The following is a 15,036-nucleotide window of genomic DNA, read 5'->3' as shown; positions in this document are numbered from 1 at the left end:
TACTCCGTCCTAAATCAAGACAATGACCGTTCCAGAGTAAATTCGGTCACAAGAGAGGATGGGTTGATCTGTAGGAGGGAAGATGGGAAATGTGTGGAATCAATGGTAATCAAAGATTGTGGATGTATGAATTCTGAATATGATAAGCTCTGAATGATTGAAATTTCTCAATTGAGAGTAGTTGCTCAATTGATGAGTTGATGATCTCGTGTTGTCGATGAGACGTGATATTGATGATACTGTTGATGCCGATGACTCAACCATGATTCAGAGACTTATTTATATTGCTGGAATTTTAGACACCATGACTCCATGAAGTGTGACAGTTGATGGAATCAAGGATTGGGGAAGTGGAGATCATGTATGAAACCAGTTGCTCAACGTGTGGAGATTTGGTCGATTTTCCACCCACTACCTCGTGAATTCCTTCAACTGATTGCACGACTTTCTCACATTCCATCGTGTGTTTGAACACACGTGCCGTAGACCGCCAGACCAAAACCCTAAGTGATATCCCCCCAAAGTGACACGATTGACGTCTCGTGGTATGTTAGTCAATTGATGACTTTGTGGTTTGATGGGACGATGAGTCCATGTAGTTGCTGATTTGAACATGATGTTCTGAAACTCATGAGTTGAACATGTCATGAGACAGAGGTATAGTTCTTACGATGAAGTGAGCAAGTATTTCTCATTCGATGGATCGTTGAATATTGATTGTTGAACCAATATTCCTTGGTTTGAGCAAATATTTATCATATGAGCAAGTGTTATTCATGTGATGAATTGTTGAATATTTGATCGTCTGAGCATGTGTTGCTCATCTGATGGATTATTGGCAGCGTACCAAAAATATTAATTTAGAATACTGGTCGTTGAACCGAGCATAATTAATAAAATTAATGACCATGAGGTCGTCGTAAAATTATTAAGGTTGGAATCTGGAATGATGATCCTTGGATTCAGAAACCCTAATTTGATCAATTGATGATCAATTCATGGTTCCTCAGAATTTCAACCATGGGACGAAGGAGGGAGCGACTACATGGGACCGTGGATCAACCATGTAGTGTCCATATGCTCACGTGAGCAAATACAAAGAACTCCTGAAGAGTTGATGATTTGTTGGTGAAAGAATGATTAAATGCTGGTTTAATCATTTATTCGAAAATGCTCATCTGAGCCTTAGGTGAGAAAACCTAATTAATTATGACGTAGTGAGGGACCGACCATGGGGTCATGAAACTGGCCCTGGGTAGTCACGTGACCGTCTGATGATCACTTCATGAAAATCCAAAGTGTTTGGAAGAGTCTTGGACCTAATACGTGCAATTGTGCAAATTAGGTCAAAACTGTGAAACTTGATGGGACCGGCTTCTGTAAGCCAAAGACCCAATCTTGGTCGGCCAAGATAGAGTGCTCGTGTCCCCAAGGCGTCTGCGTCTCAGTCCTGAGAATTTTGATATTTTCTAGCATGCAATTGAGCATGCATTCGAGAAAATAAGCCAAAATTAGGGTTTCGACGAAACTGAGGAAAACACCATGAGATGATGGAAAATAATTATAAAATAAGGAATAAGGAGGCGTGGGACCTCCGAGGCCAAGGAATGGTCGGCCGGTCGTGGCCACGGACCAGTGGTGCCTTTTTCTTAATTTTATAATATTTTGATGATTTTATGAAAAATTCATGAATTTTGAGAAATTTGATGAATTTAGGGAGTTTCCATGAATTGAAGGAGTTTTCATGAGTTCAGGGAAGCAAAAAATATTAAAATAATAAAAACAAGGGCGTGTGGGACCGTGAATGCGCGGCCGGCCGGCTAGGGCTCGGTCCCACGAGTTTTCATAATTTTTAATATTTTTTAGGTATTTTTTCATGATTTGAGGGAATTTTTCCTAATTTGAGAGAAATACCATGAAATCAAGGAATTTGATGAATTCAAGAAAAATAAAAATAATAATAAAACAAAGAGGTGTGTGGGATCGGCTATGGCATGGCCGTCCGTCCAGGGCCCGGTCCCACAAGTTTTCATAATTTATTTTATTTTATTATTATTTGGTGATTTATGCAAAATACCATGAAACCAAGGAGTTTTTCATAAAATTAGAGAAATAATAATAATAATAAAATAATGAAGAACCGTGAGGTGTGGGGCCGGATGGGACCAAGGCACGACCGGTTGGCCCATGTCACGCCTCACACTCCTTTCCTAAATTTTATATTATTTTTTATGGATTTATGACAATACCATGAAACCGAGGAGTTTCCTCGCGACGAAGGAGATTTGATGAAATGAGAGAATTTTCATCAAATCATGGAAAATAATGTATTAAAAATATAAAACTGGCGTAGGACTGACCACGACACGGTCGGTTGGTCGTGTGTTCGTGTTCCCAGCACCTTGTTTTGCATAGGTTCATCGTTTCGTTATATTTTGAAATACTCGTTCGTGCGGTGACTGTTAGTGCATCGTCGTTGAACACACTTTCACCATTTGGATCGGGGCTTACTTAGAGGTAGCTCAGATGCCCGGTTGTTGATTATTTATCACTAATTGTGGAATTCGGTGGAGAATAATTCACAAAACTGAGTAATAAGATGTTTATTATTAATTCATAAGATCAGCTGAGGATTCGACGACGAATTCAGAATAATAAAGTGAGCATTACCATTCCACGGGATCGTAGATTCGACCATAGAATCAGAGTAATTAAGATTTATCAGTTACCATTTATGAGACCAGTTGTGGATTCGATCATGAAATCGGAGTAATGAGATAATATAGTTATTGCTATTCTATGAGATCAAGTCATGGATTCGATCATAGAATCAGGACAATTGTTTATTTCCATTCTATGGGACCAGTCGTGGATTCGACCATGGAATAGGAGCAATTGTTATTGCCATTCCATGGGACCAGTCTTGGATTCGACCATGGAATAGGATCAATAATAGATTATTCTTGGAATTCAGTAGTGAATGTCACGGCAGAATTAATCTTAATTAGGAATAATTAACTTTGTGGCTCTATACTAGCAGAGCAAGCTGTCTAGGAGAATTAATTATCCCGATATGAGCTTGTCGGTAAGTCATATCCTTTATATAGTCAGGGTAAACTCGTTGTTTGTTCTTGAAGACGTTATCGCTCTATACTAGCAGATCAAGCTGTCTAGGAGCCGTCCATCTCGTGATACTATATAGAAATAATCACTGAAAGTGTTCCGTATTCATGAGATATGTCGTTGTCCAGTCGTGAGACTACATATCTACATGTACTCTGAGATAAAGTACTCTCCGTTGAGAATTCGATGAGAGACCCGTGTCTCAATACTCACGTCTGATTGATGGATCAGAGCTTCTTATAATTATGAGTTTACGATTTTAGCCCTTGTCGAAAATCCACCATCTACATTAAGTCCCCTGCTTACTAAGGAAAGATGTGTTCCTCAGTCAGCATTAAATGGTGATTTTCCGGCTATAAATAATAATACCAGTAAATGAACTTAGTCGTAAGTTGAGGGGTTACCGGATTTAGAGAGCATGAGAAAACCACGACTTGGTGAAGGCTTCAATGTCATGATTGGAGCGTCGTTTGATGAGCATAAATTTATGTTGAACCGCTGGTTTGGACGACGAGTCCGTGGTCGGTTAGGATTCGCGGGCCGGTCCCAATAAGGAAATCCTTGTTTTATGAATAGACGCTCGTTCGTTCGTTAGTTTAAGGAACAAGCAAAATAGACATGAGTCTAATGATATAAAATTCGTCTATGAGCTTTCACGAAAACCGAAATTTTATATTTTAAATATGTGAGATTTCACAAAGTGGAATAAACTCTCGTTTCAAAGGTGTATGCTCGTACGAGAGAAAAGTTTTTTTTTTATAGACGTGCGTATGTTAGTAATAAAATTTTGTTTATGAGCCTTCATGAAAAAATTTATCTTCGAGCTTTCGGAAATCTTTGAAAATATACTCTCGCTTCAAAGACAGATGCTCGTGCGGGGGAGTAAAAATATATAGATATATTTTTCAAATTTACGTGAGTTTCACGTTGATATATATATTTTGTAAAATCAATGTTTTGATTTTGAAAAACTGTTGAAAGCAGACAATTATACATGGTAAAATAATGTCTACATGTGAGTTTTCACAATTGTAGAATGAACGTCTGTACAATTTTTGAAGATCAGTGAGTGTTCACATAGTAAAAATTTACGTGGGTTGTTCACGGCTTTATGAAAATCAAGTCATGATTTTTGAGAAATTGCTGAAAGTAACCAATTGTATACGTGATGAAATAATGTATGTATGAGTTTTGCGATTTTATAGTGTATGCACACATGTAGAAAATCAGCGAATGTTCACATGAAAGGTTATGTGAATTATTCATAGTTTCACGCAAAGTCAGGTGTTGACTTTAAATAATGAATTTTGCTCGTCTTGGTAAGTTTGAAGAAGCGATCAAGTTTTTTGAGGTTTTTACGTTATTATCACTAAGTTCTTGAAACCGTAAATAAGTAAGAGTTGAGGATTACCATTTTTGTTGCGTGTTTGTTATTGGTATATCCATGACTCCATGCCTTGCGCCTCAGATAGTGGTAACTTCTGGTTACAGCCACTCTTCGGGATATTCCGTGGAGCGCTCCAAAAATATCAAGTCAAAGATGAAGACTTCTGCGGATGCTCATACTGAGGAAAATCAACCTTTCAGAGACACTGGAAGCTGACATATTGTATGTCTATCGATCATCCGAGAGTCTTCCCTCATTAGAAGAAGCACCGTCGACTTCAGCAAGTGAGACTATTGGCTGAAGATGAAGTTCGGCTTTGTGTTGATGGTGTAGCTCTTGATTGGATGAATGAAGAATTTCGTCATCAGAAAATTCAGAAGTTAGGTCTTCGTTGAAATTGTTGTAGAATCTTCGTCCGATGTCGATTTACGCGGTCGACCCATGTATCCTCATGCCCAGGAAATTTCCGAACTTTCACAAAGAAGCCTTTTGAGTTCCGAGCATGTTTAGGATGTGAAATCGACGAAATAGTAAACTTCCAGGAGACCTTCATAAAATTTTCAGCTGGCATGTGTTCCAATGTTTTGGCCACAACTCTTTGCTCGTTTCTCCAATTTTTTTGAATTTTGGATATGTTTGTATAAGACCTTCATGCAAAGAGAATGGTATATGACCCATCCCTTTATTCTTCACCAATTGCTCCCAGCTCGTCGGTTTGTACAGGACAGTGTAAAATCATCTCAGCCGAGCTTGCTGTAAAACACTCATGTTGTGTTCTTAGACCATTCGCTTGTGTCTTGAACGGTTGGTAAAGGATCTTAATGTCGTTGATTCGTTTGAGATCAGGACCCATTAATTGATACATGATCATGGTGCTTGCAGCGCCATCTTGCTTATGTCAGTCGTAGAAACATCGCTTCTGAAACCCTGGTCATGGGACCATAACTGAGGTTGCTCTTGAGAGGGGATGATGTAATGACCACGGTTTCATGTCCCGATGGTATCATTACTTTTATGATGAATGATTAGCATATGAGAGTCTGGTTCCATGAGTCATGGACTGTGAAACTGGTCGTCATGATCAGTGGATCGTCAGTCCCCAGTATTTTTGGTTAGATCTCTCCTCTTCGTTTTCTCTTCTTCTGGCAAGACTTGGATAGAGGACCCAGGTAGAAAAATTGATGTAAAGACCTAGATGGTCGAAGTTGGAGGTACCTTGATGAAGTACTTAGTGGAAAGACCTGGTGGACACCGATCGACTGTGGAAGTCATGAATACCGTCTAAGAATTGCTGCTTGCATATTATACGCTCTGGAAGATGTAGGAACCTCATACGACGTCGTAATTTGATGCTTGACCCAAAATTTTTAAGCTAAGAGACTGAGTTATCCTATGAGATAAGAATCACTCAATTTGTAGTTGTAGAGGTCATCCAACAAAGCGTGCACATTTGTAATTTTTAATCCCGTACAAATTTTTCATATTTCGTAGACCTGACGGTAAAGGCCATATCTTTCAGATCGTACGTCCGATTGATGCGCCCTTTTGGTAGGTTGTATAAGAGACATAGACGAACATATTTTGTTGAGGAAGTATCGTCTAATTCCTCACTCATTGGTACGTTTTTGTAAACCCATTTGCTGAAGTATGTTGTATCTCATTTGTAGATGTGATGAGAACATCTTGTAGAAGACTTTGGGGTTGTGACGGCCAATCGTGCAATCTTCAGAAAGACTTTCATGTGATCATATTTCATGTCTACACGCCTTGATATGAATCATTAGTGCTTCGAGAAGTCCGTTTCCTCGAGCAATACTTCAGATAATGGTTATTTGATGGAGCCTTGTCATGAGGATGTTGCTCCTGAGACCGTCGTCGGTGCTGAGACCATGAATTATTATGCTCTAGATATCCTTGTCGATGCTAAGATCATGGATGGTGTTCCTCTAGAGATTATTGTTGATGTTGATACCATGGTTGAAGTTGCTCTAAAGACCGAAAAGGCTAGAACTATGATTATAGATATAATTTTTGTTCCTTCATCCAGTGAGCCTTTTACGTTCACGAACTAGTTAGTGAGCTGAGAATCCGGTATACTGGGAGTTAAACCTGAGTGCTCTTGAAAGCATGACTGTATCGTGAAGCGGCTTTGTAAGTGAATCCACGTTGTTGTGGAAGATAGCAGCAGTAATCTCCGTTCTAGATCGGTGAAGGGAACAAGTTCCTCAGTCATGTAGGGTTTTGTGATGTAGAGAAGTCTCGTCGATGAAGTTTCACGGAATCACCTCAGGTTCCCCATTGTATGTTGAAGGAGTTGGTAACATTCATGTGTGAATGATGTTGCATCTTCTTCAGAAGTCTTATAATGAGATAATTAATACTTATCGAATGTAGTGTCGTGCTGGTGTTGAATCAGTGTCGAGATATTTGTGTTGAAGCCAGAGGCGCCATTATCGAAGGTGTACTCTTTGATTGGGAGTACAATTTTGAAGGCTTCTTAGATGATTGAGCGTTGAAGCGTCATACCCCTTGAGCATGTCTTAGGTTTGATCGTCTGGCCCCGACTTTCTTCTGTTGACTCAACATTCCTTTCGTTGCATCAGTGGGATTCAAAACTTGTGCAGAGGTCAGAGCTTTCTAATTTTGTGGCACACATGGGCGCTCCTGCAAGGCTATGTAGAAACTCCCAAAGTGTTCTTTGCCATGTTTGGACATCATCTCAGCAATGAACGTCTCAGTGATCGATTCATACAAATGTCAGATTCAACCACTTGGTAAAATACTAATGCGGTGAAGTTACCATTCATAACGTCTTGCAGAGTTGCTAGCAGAATTAAGTCCCCATGCTACATAGCATGTGAGGAAATAAATGACTTAGACACGGGAGGAATGAGACTTGCCTGAGTGTGGAACCTCTTGATGAATGTCTATGCATCTTTTGCAGGTTCTTGCTTCAATCTCGTCAAAGTTCGAAATTCCTCCAAGTGCTCCATCTTTTCAGTGCGGATCCACGCTCTTCTGAAGGACGTGTCATATCCTGGATCTTCCTGATTATGTGAAACTTAGTTTCTGTCTAGGTTGAACTTATGTTCACTTTGAGAATGATGTAGCCATAAGTATTTCCGAGCGCTCCTTCAAGGTCTCTGATTGAGATGGAGCATGAGTATCTTCTTGTCGAGTGATGCATGTGGATCCGATGGTTTTCAGTGGAATGTTGTTGATGGCGGTGTCAGCATCGATCAACGTTCTTCTCCATTCGTTTCTTCTGAGATTGACTTTGGTAAGAAGTCCCCAGTCGTACACCTCTTGGTCTGTGGATGGAGGCTCAAGAAGTATTTTCGGAATGGACTTCTTGACATGATGTGTTCAGTGCTGTGAACATGTCTCTCCTCCGTGCCTTCGACAGATAGAGCAATTCACGTTCGACCAGGATTGAATTGCCTCTTTGATAGGTTGTTCAGAGAGAGTGTAAAGCTTCTGATTGGGAGAGGACTCTTGTGTACTTCTTCATTCCCTCGTTGAATCTATTGTGGATCAACCTTCTCTTTGAAAATTTGATTCGAAATATTGCAGTTACTTGTTAGATGATTTGATAAATCTATGAAGGTGACAGTACCTGGGTTTCTTCATTTTTCTTCAGTTGGCTCTCTTTGATGAGAAGGGATTTGATTGCACCATCTTAAACCCAGACTTCTAGTAACTCGATCACTGCTTCATGATAAGTTTGAGTATGTCCGATCATCTCCCCGTTCGTTAATGCCGGATTGAGGTTTGTGTAAGATTGGTTATCCTTTCTTGATGCTTTTGTAGGATGAGGTGTTGGATGTATCATGTTTGAGCAGGAGCTTTCCTTTTGCTTGAGCAATAACGTTCATGGAAGGTTGTACATTGTATTGTTTGTTGATCAGGCATCGGCTGCTCTGATGTTCCTCGACCTTGTAGACTTTTCTCAGCAAAGCAGGTGTAGTAGTCGATGATCGTTTGGATGCTTCATGAAGTTCTGAGAGAGTCTGGAGTCGCAGAGAAAGGCTCTGTAGATTGGGATCATTTTGTTTTGTTCATGCTCTCCTAGTGCCTCCAGTGATCGAGAGACGTGTTCTCGAGCGCTCCATGTTCCGTTATATAGTGCGAACGTTGGGTAAGTGTAGCCCTTCGAAAGAAATTATTTTCGTAGCAACAGGGTATGAAGGTTGATAACGATGAACATATGATGATTTGTCTTTTCCTCGATCCTCCATCAAGCGTTCCAGGTCCTCATGAGCGATGAAGCCTGAAAGTTCCTTTGTTGGAGAGTCATCTACAGCTTCGCGGAATTCTTCATCTTGTACAACATGGATTGGAGAGATTTCAGGATCAGCAGTTGAATATGTTTCTTTAGATTCTCCTTTTTTGCGCTGAGGATGAGTTCGTTCAGTCGCAAACTTGTCTGTAAGAGTTTTGAGATAAGCATACAACTCTTTCTGTGTTGCACCCACGTCAGTCTGAATCTTCATGAGATCAAGATGATTTCCTCTGGTTTCTTCAGGAAACCAACCGAAGAGAGGATTGTTGATGGCGCCAGTGTCGTCACTTGCAGGGGCGATCTCTGGAGCACCAGTGCTTGGAAGAGTGATAGTAACATGTGACTTGATATTGCTGGCCGAAGGAGTGGTGTTAGCGCTATCACTAGAGCCTGCGACGTTAATAGGAGTAGTACTTGCTGGGAGTACCACTAGGACTTGAAATGTAAGAGTTCGGTGTTGAACCCGGATTGGTAACTATACCTAAGACCGACAATCCTGCCGAATTGAGATTGCAACCGAGAGAATGATCTCCCACTGTGGTCGCCAATCTGTAGATGGAAAAAAACGATTTGCTGGTTTTTAAGGAATTGAGGAGACGACCGTACGGAGGATACTCCTCGAACCGAGAGAAATGTTAAACCTCACACAGATGCACCGCTGCTAAGGGGGTGCTTTAGATTCGAGAGATCAATCTGTAGTACTCCGGCCTAAATCAAGACAATGACCGTTTCAGAGTAAATTCGGTCACAAGAGAGGACGGGTTGATCTGTAGGAGGGAAGCTGGGAAATGTGTGGAATCAATGGTAATCAAAGATTGTCGGTGTATGAATTCTGAATATGATAACCTCTGAATGATTGAATTGCTCAATTGAGAGTAGTTGCTCAATTGATGAGTTGATGATCTCGTGTTGTCGATGAGACGTGAGATTGATGATACTGTTGATGCTGATGACTCAATCATGATTCAGAGACTTATTTATATTGCTGGAATTTTAGACACCATGACTCCATGAAGTGTGACAGTTGATGGAATCAAGGAGTGGGGAAGTGGAGATCGTGTTTGAAACCAGTTGCTCAACGTGTGGAGACTTGGTCGATTTTCCACCCACTACCTCGTGAATTCTTTCAACTGATTGCACGACTTGCTCACATTCCATCGTGTGTTTGAACACACGTGCCGTAGACCGCCAGACCAAAACCCTAAGTGATATCCCCCCAAAGTGACACGATTGACGTCTCATGGTATGTTAGTCAATTGATGACTTCGTGGTTTGACGGGACGATGAGTCCATGTAGTTGCTGAGTTGAACATGGTATTCTGAAACTCATGAGTTGAACATGTCATGAGACAGAGGTATAGTTCTTACAATGAAGTGAGTAAGTATTGCTCATTCGATGGATCGTTGAATATTGATTGTTGAACTTATATTCCTTGGTTTGAGCAAATATTTATCATCTGAGCAAGTGTGGCTCATGTGATGAATTGTTGAATATTTGATCGTCTGAGCATGTGTTTCTCATCTGATGGATTATTGGCAGCGTACCAAAAATATTAATTTAGAATACTGGTCTTTGAACCGAGCATAATTAATAAAATTAATGACCATGAGGTCGTCGTAATATTATTAAGGTTGGAATCTGGAATGATGATCCTTGGATTCAGAAACCCTAATTTGATCAATTGATGATCAATTCATGGTTCCTCAGAATTTCAACCATGGGACGAAGGAGGGAGCGACTACATAATTAAGGCGAGAAGAGCCAATATGATTATCGGACAAACCTACATCATTTCCGACTTTAACTTTTTCAGCACTCTGATACTCAACGTCCAAATGAGATTACTTAAGTCATTGATGATATGGTGAATAGCACCATAATCAGGAGTCTGATTTTCACCACTAATAAAAAAAGACGCATAATGATTATCATCAGTATATACTGCATAAATTTCTGGATCAAGACTCTAAAAATCGTCAGAATAATCTTCATAATTGTAGATGGGGAAAAACGATTTGCTGGTTTTTAAGGAATTGAGGAGACGACCGTACGGAGGAGACTCCTCAAACCGAGCGAAATGTTAAACCTCACACAGATGCACCGCTGCAAAGGGGGTGCTTTAGATTCGAGAGATCAATCTGTAGTACTCCGTCCTAAATCAAGACAATGACTGTTCCAGAGTAAATTCGGTCACAAGAGAGGATGGGTTGATCTGTAGGAGGGAAGATGGGAAATGTGTGGAATCAATGGTAATCAAAGATTGTGGATGTATGAATTCTGAATATGATAAGCTCTGAATGATTGAAATTGCTCAATTGAGAGTAGTTGCTCAATTGATGAGTTGATGATCTCGTGTTGTCGATGAGACGTGATATTGATGATACTGTTGATGCCGATGACTCAATCATGATTCAGAGACTTATTTATATTGCTGGAATTTTAGACACCATGACTCCATGAAGTGTGACAGTTGATGGAATCAAGGATTGGGGAAGTGGAGATCATGTATGAAACCAGTTTCTCAACGTGTGGAGACTTGGTCGATTTTCCACCCACTACCTCGTGAATTCCTTCAACTGATTGCACGACTTTCTCACATTCCATCGTGTGTTTGAACACACGTGCCGTAGACCGCCAGACCAAAACCCTAAGTGATATCCCCCCAAAGTGACACGATTGACGTCTCGTGGTATGTTAGTCAATTGATGACTTCGTGGTTTGATGGGACGATGAGTCCATGTAGTTGCTGATTTGAACATGATGTTCTGATACTCATGAGTTGAACATGTCATGAGACAGAGGTATAGTTCTTACGATGAAGTGAGCAAGTATTTCTCATTTGATGGATCGTTGAATATTGATTGTTGAACCAATATTCCTTGGTTTGAGCAAATATTTATCATATGAGCAAGTGTTATTCATGTGATGAATTGTTGAATATTTGATCGTCTGAGCATGTGTTGCTCATCTGATGGATTATTGGCAGCGTACCAAAAATATTAATTTAGAATACTGGTCGTTAAACCGAGCATAATTAATAAAATAAATGACCATGAGGTCGTCGTAAAATTATTAAGGTTGGAATCTGGAATGATGATCCTTGGATTCAGAAACCCTAATTTGATCAATTGATGATCAATTCATGGTTCCTCAGAATTTCAACCATGGGACGAAGGAGGGAGCGACTACATGGGACCGTGGATCAATCATGTAGTGTCCATATGCTCACGTGAGCAAATACAAAGAACTCCTGAAGAGTTGATGATTTGTTGGTGAAAGAATGATTAAATGCTGGTTTAATCATTTATTCGAAAATGCTCATCTGAGCCTTAGGTGAGAAAACCTAATTAATTATGACGGAGTGAGGGACCGACCATGGGGTCATGAAACCGGCCCTAGGTAGAGTGTTTGTATTTGCAAATCCAAAGTGTTTGGAAGAGTCTTGGACCTAATACGTGCAATTGTGCAAATTAGGTCAAAACTGTGAAACTTGATGGGACCGGATTCTGTAAGCCAAAGAGCCAATCTTGGTCGTCTAAGATAGCGTGCTCGTGTCCCCAAGGCGTCCGCGTCTCAGTCTTGAGAATTTTGATATTTTCTGGCATGCAATTGAGCATCCATTCGAGAAAATATGCCAAAATTAGAGTTTCGACGAAACTGAGGAAAACACCATGAGATGATGGAAAATAATTATAAAATAAGGAATAAGGAGGCGTGGGACCGCCGAGGCCAAGGCATGGTCGGCCGGTCGTGGCCACGGTTCTGTGGTGCCTTTTTCTTAATTTTATAATATTTTGATGATTTTATGAAAAATTCATGAATTTTGAGAAATTTGATGAATTTAGGGAGTTTCCATGAATTGAAGGAGTTTTCATAAGTTCAGGGAAGCAAAAAATATTAAAATAATAAAAACAAGGGCGTGTGAGACCATGGAGGCGCGGCCGGCCGGCTAGGTCCCGGTCCCACGAGTTTTCATAATTTTTAATATTTTTTAGGTATTTTTTCATGATTTGAGGGAATTTTTCCTAATTTGAGAGAAATGCCATGAAATCAAGGAATTTGATGAATTCAAGGAAAATAAAAATAATATTAAAACAAAGAGGCGTGTGGGACCGGCTAGGGCATGGCCGGCCGGCCAGGGCCCGGTCATACAAGTTTTCATAATTTATTTTATTTTATTATTATTTGGTGATTTATGCAAAATACCATGAAACCAAGGAGTTTTTTCATGAAATTAGAGAAATAATAATAATAATAAAATAATGAGGAACCGTAAGGTGTGGGGCCGGCTTGGACCAAGGCACGGCCGGTTGGCGCATGGTCACGCCCACACTACTTTCCTTAATTTTATATTATCTTTTATGGATTTATGACAATACCATGAAACCGAGGAGTTTCCTCGCGACGAAGGAGATTTGATCAAATGAGAAAATTTTCATCAAATCATGGAAAATAATGTATTAAAAATATAAAACTGGCGTAGGACTGACCACGACACGGTCTGTTGGTCGTGTGTCCGCGTTCCCAGCACCTTGGTCAATATTTTTAATTATTTATTATTTTCTTCCCTATTTTGCATAGGTTCATCGTTTCGTTGTATTTTGAAATACTCGTTTGAGCGGTGACTGTTAGTGCATCGTCGTTGCACACACTTTCACCATTTGGATCGGGGCTTACTTAGAGGTAGCTCAGATGCCCGGTTGTGGATTATTTATCACTAATTGTGGAATTCGGTGGAGAATAATTCACAAAACTGAGTAATAAGATGTTTATTATTAATTCATAAGATCAGCTGAGGCTTCGACTACGAATTCAGAATAATAAAGTGAGCATTACCATTCCATGGGATCGTAGATTCGACCATAGAATCGGAGTAATTAAGATTTATCTATTACCATTTATGAGACCAGTTGTGGATTCGATCATGAAATCGGAGTAATGAGATAATATAGTTATTGTTATTCTATGAGATCAAGTCGTGGATTCGATCATAGAATCAGAACAATTGTTTATTGCCATTCTATGGACCTGTCGTGGATTCGACCATGGAATAGGAGCAATTATTATTGCCATTTCATGGGACCAGTCGTGGATTCAACCATGGAATATGAGCAATAATAGATTATTCTTGGAATTCAGTAGTGAATGTCACGAAGAATTAATCTTAATTAGGAATAATTAACTTTGTGGCTCTATTCTAGCAGAGCAAACTGTCTAGGAGCATTAATTATCCCGATATGAGCTTGTCGGTAAGTCATATCTTTTATATAGTCAGGGTAAACTCGTTGTTTGTTCCTGAAGACGTTATCGCTCTATACTAGCAGAGCAAGCTGTCTAGGAGCCGTCCATCTCGTGATACTATATAGAAATAATCACTGAAAGTGTTCAGTATTCATGAGATATGTCGTTGTCCAGTCGTGAGACTACATATCTACATGTACTCTGAGAGAAAGTACTCTCTGTTGAGAATTCGATGAGAGACCCGTGTCTCAATACTCACGTCTGATTGATGGATCAGAGCTTCGTGTAATTATGAGTTTACGATTTTAGCCCTTGTCGAAAATCCACCATCTACATTAAGTCCCCTTCTTACTGAGGAAAGCTGTGTTCCTCAGTCATCATTAAATGGTGATTTTCCGGCCATAAATAATAATACCAGTAATTGAACTTAGTCGTAAGTTGAGGCGTTACCGGATTTGGAGAGCATGAGCAAACCACGACTTGATGAAGGCTTCAATGTCATGATTGGAGCGTCGTTTGATGAGCATAAATTTGTGTTGAACCGCTGGTTTGGACGACGAGGTCCGTGGTCGGTTAGGATTCGCGGGCCGAACCCAAAAAGGAAATCCTTGTTTTATGAATAGACGCTTGTTCGTTAGTTAGTTTAAGGAACAAACAAAATAGACATGAGTCTAATGATATAAAATTCGTCTATGAGCTTTCAAGAAAACCGGAATTTTATATTTTAAACATGTGAGATTTCACAAAGTGGAATAAACTCTCGTTTCAAAGGTGGATGCTCATACGAGAGAAAAAATTTTTTTTTGATAGACGTGCGTCTGTTAGTAATAAAATTTTGTTTGTGAGCCTTCATGAAAAAATTTATCTTCGAGCTTTCGGAAATCTTTGAAAGTATACTCTCGCTTCAAACACAGATGCTCATGCGAGGGAGTAAAAATATATAGATATATTTTTCAAATTTACGTGAGTTTCACGTTGAATATATATATTTTGTAAAATCAA

The sequence above is a fragment of the Papaver somniferum genome, chromosome 3 (assembly GCF_003573695.1).
Source record: "Papaver somniferum cultivar HN1 chromosome 3, ASM357369v1, whole genome shotgun sequence".
In the NCBI taxonomy this organism is placed as follows: domain Eukaryota; kingdom Viridiplantae; phylum Streptophyta; class Magnoliopsida; order Ranunculales; family Papaveraceae; genus Papaver; species Papaver somniferum.
Note: the sequence above shows the minus strand (reverse complement) of the source record.